Below are 8489 nucleotides of genomic sequence, written 5' to 3' on the forward strand. Positions count from 1 at the left end.
CATTTGTTTTGCATTACGTTTTTCTCCCTTCTTACGAAACACAGGTTTTGCTTTTAAAATGTCGTGGTCTATCAATGGTCATTATGTCATGCAACTATGGATCTCCATATTACATGTATCTAACCAATATAATTCATAACTGACAACATTTCTGTGGTTTACGCTGTCGATAAACAAGGATCTTGTAAACAGGCCATACTCGTGAAGCTTCCTATTCATTAGTTATGGTGACTTTATCAAATAATATGATTTTAAGGCAAAATAGATGCCCCGTAAGTAGAGTATATTTGCTGATCATCTTTCTTGTTTCATCTTTCTTGTTTCATCTTTCAAGATAACCCCACACTTGACTCATATCAGCTATTCACAGAATAGTATAGTATCACACACGTCTGCTACACAAACTTGTGAGCATTAATGACCCGACACAAGCTTTTGGTACAAACGAAATCTTTTTTAAAAGGCTGAGAGGCTAAGGGCCCTTCAAAAGACATCAGACTCCCTATTACAGACAGTATTTACGCAAATTGTTATCAGCACTAAACCATACAATCCCCCAATATTCAAATCGTATTCTGTTTCGAATAATATTTCTTTTGACTGTTCGGACATTTTAAGGTTAGGGGAAATTACCGTAAAATCAACAAAGGCAAAATCTCTGATTCTTCAATGTGTAGATTTCTTTAGAGCATGCCAAGCTAGTAAATTCCGTCCAGTACAAGCAATGTTTCAATACTTGGAATTTTTCACAGGTACAATCGGTCCTCTTTTTCAGCTTTTGGGTGATTCACCTGTAACTAATTCAAAAGTGGTTCTTCATTTAAAACAATCGATTTGAATTCAGTGGATTAAGTCCCAAGAGGTATAATGTTAAAACATATATTTCAAGATATGCAGCTTATCTGGGTTACTCCGAGAACCCAATACCAAATCTTAAGGTAGATGGCAATCTGATGCACTTCGCATTTATATTCGCATTCAATCTCTTCGGATTTAATACATTTCAATTATTAGGTAGTTTAGATATACATTGTACATGTACCTCCTGCCATTTACTCATATACATCAATAAAGCAGTTTTACAATTAAATATCCTTTGACCCTAGTGCAGATTACTTTAAGAATGTGTATCATTGTACATGTCTTTTCTGTTTTTTGTGTTACGTACCAGTTCCTTACTGTATGTATTTACTCGATCTGAATGGTTTTAAGACAATTTCATTATATGCAACTGTGACAGTTAAGATTTGTTCTGATGTATCTACTGGCTGTCTGAACAATGTGCGTGTATATTAGTTCGTTATGTATATTTCCTAGTTACCTCTGGGTGGAAGGATCCATTTAGCAATCGGGTGTTGACCTGATTAATTTGTAAAATCCCTTCTTATTTGATTGCAGGCAGTTCTACTTCAATATTTCATTATAGGGGATGCTTACTCCCCGTAGACACCTGATCCCACCTCTGGTGTGTCCAGGGATCCGTGTTTGTCCAACTATCTATTTTGTATTACTTGTGGGATTTATGAGATCGTTATCTTCACCTTTCATGCTTTAGGTGGTCAGATTGCATAATTATACCCATGTGCCCTTCCCAAATTACAAAGTTTGCTGTAAATATTTCACAAGTTTGCGGCAAGCAATTCAGAATATACTTCATGATAGTCAGAAAAAGAAGTTATATGGTGCGACCATTGAACAGGCTGGCTGTCTTCAACTTGCCATTCTGAGAGTTCCAACACGCAGGCCCGGATTTGAAAATACAGTTTAAAGTGACAATTGGATGGGGCAGTAGAGTTGTAGACAATACGAGATTGCGATGACCCAATACTGAACAAATGGAAGGTAATAAGAAGGTGCCAGGATTTAATCATGCTTTTAATTCTATGGTGCAGACAGCAAGGAGAATGCATCCTAAACTCTTCCGTTCATCTTAGATAGAGAAAGTGTTGTAAAACTTTAAAGTGTTCTCCCTAATAATGTAGACTCTTTAAAGTTCCAGGGAGCCAATGTTCGTGGGTAGCTAAATGTTTACTATTTCTTGTTTAACGCCATTTTGAAAATATAAATCATATTACTATAGAAGCTATTACAAAACATCACTGCTTAGTAAATCATGGGTAAAACGTATCCATTAAATCCACGAACATTGAGCCCCCTGACCAATAATGATTCTACAGTAAGTGCCTCTGAAATAGAAATGATTTCTCTTCCTGTCGATATTAACGATATCATGTCGATATCGGATCATGATCGTTTTTGTAATGGCTGTATGAGGACTGAAGTGGATTTGATTTATCTTCCTGTCAAAATCGTCGATGTCGACGATATCGTGTCGATATCGAATCGCGATTGTATTGAAATTAGTGTTAGAACTGAAATAGAAAAGATATCTCTTCCTGTCGATATCGTCGATATCGAGACGATATCGTGTCGATATCGGATCATGATCGCTTTTCTAATGGCTGTATGAGGGCTAGAATAGGTTTAAGTTCTCTTCCTTTCGATATCGTCGATAACGAGTCATGTTCGTTTTGCTTAACGCAGTGTTTACATTATGGTGTGTAGATTAAGGCTATTAATTCAAACACATTTTAAATAGAAATTGTCGATATCGATGCGATATCGCTGTGAGACTATCGATATTGACATCGTAGACAGATACAGTACTCGCAACGTTATTTTTACACTCCTATCGTGTTCTATCGTGCGTGCATCCTATCGTATCGTGCGTGTATCCTATCGTATCGTGTTTTGCGTTTATCAGGTTTTCCATTTTCTATCGTGTTCTGCGTTTATCAGGTCTATCGTATATCGTGTTTTGCACGTATCAGGTTTTCCGTTTATCGTGAAAATTGTTTATCGTGTAGCTTCGGAAACTATCGGGATTGTATATCAAATCTAATGAAAAAGTACGATACTTTTCGAAAGCTTTATTCGTTTTGTTAACGAAGCTATTTTTAGGAATCGAGAAAACAGTATATTTGAAGGAGTACATAACGCTGTCGATTTTAAGGCCAAAAAAAGCTATTTGTCTGTCCAGAGAGTTTATTACAATTTCATTTTAAGTGGTCTGGAAAGTAGGCAGTGGTTTGCCGAGCAAACCGGGTACAGTAAATCTGAAAGCTCCTTCATGTACAGCTCATAAACATTTGCTTGTCTAGAAACAATAATTTGTAATTAACACTAACAGAGAAATAGGAAGTTCCGATTTGAAAGGAAAAATTAGTTAATCACGTTCTTTAGTACATATATTTTAATAAAGGCTCGTTTTCTTCCGATTTTTTGCACCTGTGTTCTATTTATATACCCACCTTGAACTTGTGTGCGTCCGTGTATCACCCCTGTTTTGACTGCAAACATTCTCAGGGACATTGTATTTGACACATTTAGAAGATTAAATTTTAAAAGGGTGCTGCATCTCCCAAACGTCTGCCCAACTGGGTACGACTCGGCTGTCATTGTTGTTGTTTTTACTTGTACTTGTACACTTGTACATGTACCTATAATCATATGGGTAGATACTGGAAATTAATATCGGGTCTGATGATTATTTGTATTTTTTTTACATACTAAACACAAAAATTGTTAAGCGTTTCAAAATTGTGAATTTTAAAAAAAAAACGTTTTTTATTTTTTTCCCCATAGTTTATTTATATTTGTTATTAAGATATCAATTCAAATACATATGTTCCAATTACTTATGAATATCAATCATCACTCATCGTGTAGAAATATCTAACGTATGAAGATTTGGTGTAAAGCAGTGGATCGTTTTTTTAAAGCAGGCATAATGAAAATAATTGTAATTGTTGAATGACCGGTGAACTTAGAGCTTGATGCGAAATAACCCCCTCCTCGCTACACTTAAAATGTTCCTTGGTTTATTTCACATTCAAGATAATATACATTAGAATTAGAGAGCTACTGAAGCATGATATCACTACATTATATTACATTTAATTAATTAACTGTATAATATATGTATTAAACATTAGGTGACAATTATAATTTTAGAATCATTGGCTGGGAAAATTCAAATATATATCAAATAATGAATTAAATACCGTATACAGTTTAGTTTTCTGATTTTAGCTGTGATGGCGTAAAAAAAAAATGAAATAAAAAGATATTTTTTAAAAGTACGACCGTGTATTAAAGAAATTATACGTTTTAGGTGTATAATGAATATTGAAATCCTTCAGTATTATCACCAACATAATGTAATTATGTTGTCGGTATCAAAATTTCGCTCTGTCTAAATTGATTCTAAATTTGCAACATTTATATCAGGTTTTCCGTTTATCGTGAAGATCGTTTATCGTGTTTTGCGTTTATCAGGTCTATCGTGAAGATCGTTTATCAGGTTTATCGTGTATCCTATTGTATCGTGCGTGTATCCTATCGTATTGTGCGTGTATCCTATCCTATCGTGCGTGTATCGTGTTATATCGTTTATCATGTCAAGAATAACGTTGCGGGTACTGTGTGATGCTGTGTAAACTAAGACTATCAATTCAAACACGTTCAAAATAGAAATTGTCGATATGGATACGATACCTTTATGAAAATGTTAATATCGACAATATCGAAATCGTAGACCGACATTATGCTGTATATACTAAGACTATTAATACAATACATTCCGAATAAAGATTGCCGATATCGATACGATATCGTTGTGGGAATGTCGATATCGACGATATCGACAACGTAAGCAGGCATAACGATATCGACTCGATATCAATTCGATATTGTCGGTATCAACGATATCGAAATCAGATTGGATCTTGTACATATATGATAAAACGTTCCAACTTTCTTCTGTGTCAAATTTTGTTTTTAAACACACACACAGAAACAGCGACCTCTTCTTTCATAAAGTATCACGTCACCTCGGTTGAATAAAAAAAACCCATTAAAAGTCCTAATTGAAATGTTTCAGAAAACAATGTGACTAGAATACACCACATATCTGGCAAACACGGCAATAGCATGAAAAAAGTACTAGTGGATAGTACTGTGCTTACGATTATAACAAAGGGATTGGTATGTTACAAAGTACATGCAAATGGACTTAATGAGCTGCAGAGCAAACAATCTATATTCCGGAAAATTTCAATTTCTGTACTAACGTACGCTTCCCTGTGAAATGTAAATTTATGTTACATCCTGGTGGATTTCCAGCAGAGTATATGCATATTTAAGGTTTGTCAACAAGATCGAACATTCAAAAATTATAAATCCCTATTACAAAAACGAAGAATTAAAGTCTAAAACCACAGTAAGTTCGTTAAATCCTGTACTCACATTGCTCAATAATTGGTGATAACAATCACATATCGTCTGCAGCAATTCAGTTGTCAGCTCTGTCCATTTGTCACAATATATATGTACAAATTGTGAATGATGTTTCAGTTCAGAACGCATATACTATAAATACATGTCGCAATCTTACCTGATTCACTTTTGAAGTTAATTGAAGTGTTAATCTTTGTTTTAACTTAAACTAAACTCATATGGCAAGTTTATACATCGTCACAGGCTTATATGCTGTAACATTCAGAATGGTGAGTTCAGACAAGCCTACCCTTTAATCATTTTATATACCTATTGTATCTGAATATCATGAAGATTGCTTTGAAAAGGAAAGGTGAAGATAACAAACAATGATTAATCTGATACCTTTTATAAACAATGCAAAATAAAGAGTTGGGCAAACACGGACCCTTGAATATACCAGAGGTGGGATCAGGTGTCTAGGAGGAGTAAGCATCCCCTGTAGACCGGTCACACCCGCCGTGACCTCCATATTTCGATCAGGTAAGTGGAGTTATTCATATTCAAAATCAATGTGCCATAAACGTCCTAACAATCGGTATGAAACACGTCAGACAGTATTTGACCCAATTATAGTTTGCATTGTCAAACTAGATCGTTATCAAGACCATATAATTTGCTAAATGCTGATTGTAAACGAGACTGTTAAAATCATTCATCATCAACTTAATTGTTAGTAGCCTGCATTGATTCAAAAACTGACCATACGCAGAACAAGTTCTTGCGTATCAAATCAGTTGAAAACACCATATGTATACAATTTAAGCTTTCAAAAATTATCTACTCCCAGTTTTGTGGCCATTTTCACACAAACAATCTTACGATTAAGAAGAAAATTTTAAAACACTGCCATTCTTTTACAATTATCCACTCATATTCCTGAATGAGCAAAACGTAAGTATATACATAGGTAAACAACTGGCATTCTTACTCAAGACTTTGTTGCACTCAGTTGAGTAGAAGAGAGAGACACAATTTTTATCTTAGTCGTAGTCCCATTCAATATTTCAATAATTATCTATTTTCCAGCTCTATCTTTTTAAGAGAATTTCTTACAATTGCTTTCTTTTTATAATTCTTTTATTTGTTAAAATCGCGCTTACTTTCTGATGAAAGGTGAAGATAACGAACAGTGACCAATCTCCTAACTCCTATAAGCAATACGTAATAGAAAGTTGGGCAAAGACTGGTGTATCTATTCAATTCTAAATATGAGAGAAAAAGTGGTGTGCTGCTGGAACACTGTGCTAGATGTCACAGAATGGAACACTATGTGCTGCTAGCTGATTTAGTTAACAGTCCTGACACATATATCTGTTTTACACAAAAAAGACCCATTTGCTGCAAACTCACAATCTCTGTCCAGAGTTATCATTCCCGTTACGCTCCACTAATACCTCTGTCAACGTCTAAAAAGTATATCAAATTGTACTAAAATTAACTTAGCATATCAAACTGTAATTATAATATCTAAGCAAATCAAACACTTGTCTGAATTTTTCACAAGCTTAAGATGGTAAATATGAGACACCTGAGCGAATTAACAGGTTTATAAAAATATTCATTCATTCAATAATACATGTACTAGAATAATCATACAATTTGTTGTTTTTGCGAACCTACTTTAAGATTTAAAGCTTGAAACTAAAACTTGTAAAATTATAATTTATAATGCAATAGGTAAAAGTAAGTTTGGCCAAGAATCTTGCAATTTAGACGTTGACAGATGTGGTGTAGCATAGCGTAATACGCCTTCTGGTGAGAGATTGGCAAACTCGATCTGCATTGCGGTAAGTATATATTGAGAAGTAAACGGGTATATCTCATTACAAAACAAAGATTGCGGAAATGATTGCAGACTCCATTATGCCACCACGCAGGAATACACGTAGAAGTACATCCACAAGAGAGTACACAAGACCAATATCCCAACAAACACTGTAAGGTCTTAGTAATTAGGCTCAACAGTACCAGATAGTTCGGTACCCACAGTACGAGAACAAATCTTAAAATGTCAATTATAAACCTCTACGTCTCATAACATCAATTTTTTTTTTTACCTCAAACACAGTTTAAAACACCTTTTTAAAACTAGGGATCAACAATGACTCGGCTTATCTTGCAAACATTATAGAGAATTGATACATTGCAGCAGTTCTGGGAAGCTTTTCAACATTCGTAGAATGATTGGTTAGGTATGAGAGATGGAGGTATCAACTATCCACCACTACCTCGATGTTTTTATCTACGCCTAATGAAAAATTTCAGATATTATGTGTAGATATTCTTTATGAAACTAAAGTTAAGTTTCCTACCCTTAATTGACATATGATGGTATTTTTATTGATACAGGTTCTCAAAACATTAGAATACGTAAATATAAGTAAGCTGACCCATGTCTTATTCTTACCTGAATCGCAAATAGTGAGGGAACACCCCTAAAGGTTATTCATAGGTTTAGGCTGGAATGCAGTGAGTAGGAAGATAAACATTGCTAGTAATGTAGTTTGCTGTGTTAGAGTTTTAATAGGTAATCTTGTCATGTCCCTCTTTCTCCCTATGACAATGGTTCTCAAAAGTAATAAATCATCTAAAGCAATCCAATTTCAAGGATCTAGCAAATACTGCAAATGAAAATGCACTATCGTGTAAGAAATGGGTCTGATTTCATCCAGAAATCCCAAATTCAGACAAATCCCCAGGTCCAACCCCTCCTGAATGCCAGAATACAATTTCACCTATGATGTAGACTACATGTAGTCAATGGCACAAAAGCAATTCAGATTGGTTGGATGGTTGTATATTGTTTACCGTCCTACTCAGGAATTGATATGGAGACGTTACCATCGTCGGTGAAGGGCTGACAAATATAGATCTGTACTCGACTCGTACGGCATTTGAGCAGGGAGGGGTCATAATCGTGCTAGTATACGTTTTGTGACACGGAACGTCGGTTTTTTAGGTCGCATCCGAAGGGCCGCCCCCATTTACTCACCTCGTACGACAAGCAAGTCTTTTTCAGGACGTATTATAAACAGGATCCCCACGAGAAAAAGCAAATCAGATTTTAGCTGCAAAGTTAAATCATTTAAGACTTTCAATACATCTCATAGGTTATAGCAGATATAGCCACTTACAAAGTTCTTAGGTTA

The sequence above is a fragment of the Ostrea edulis genome, chromosome 1 (genome assembly GCF_947568905.1).
Source record: "Ostrea edulis chromosome 1, xbOstEdul1.1, whole genome shotgun sequence".
Lineage (NCBI taxonomy): Eukaryota > Metazoa > Mollusca > Bivalvia > Ostreida > Ostreidae > Ostrea > Ostrea edulis.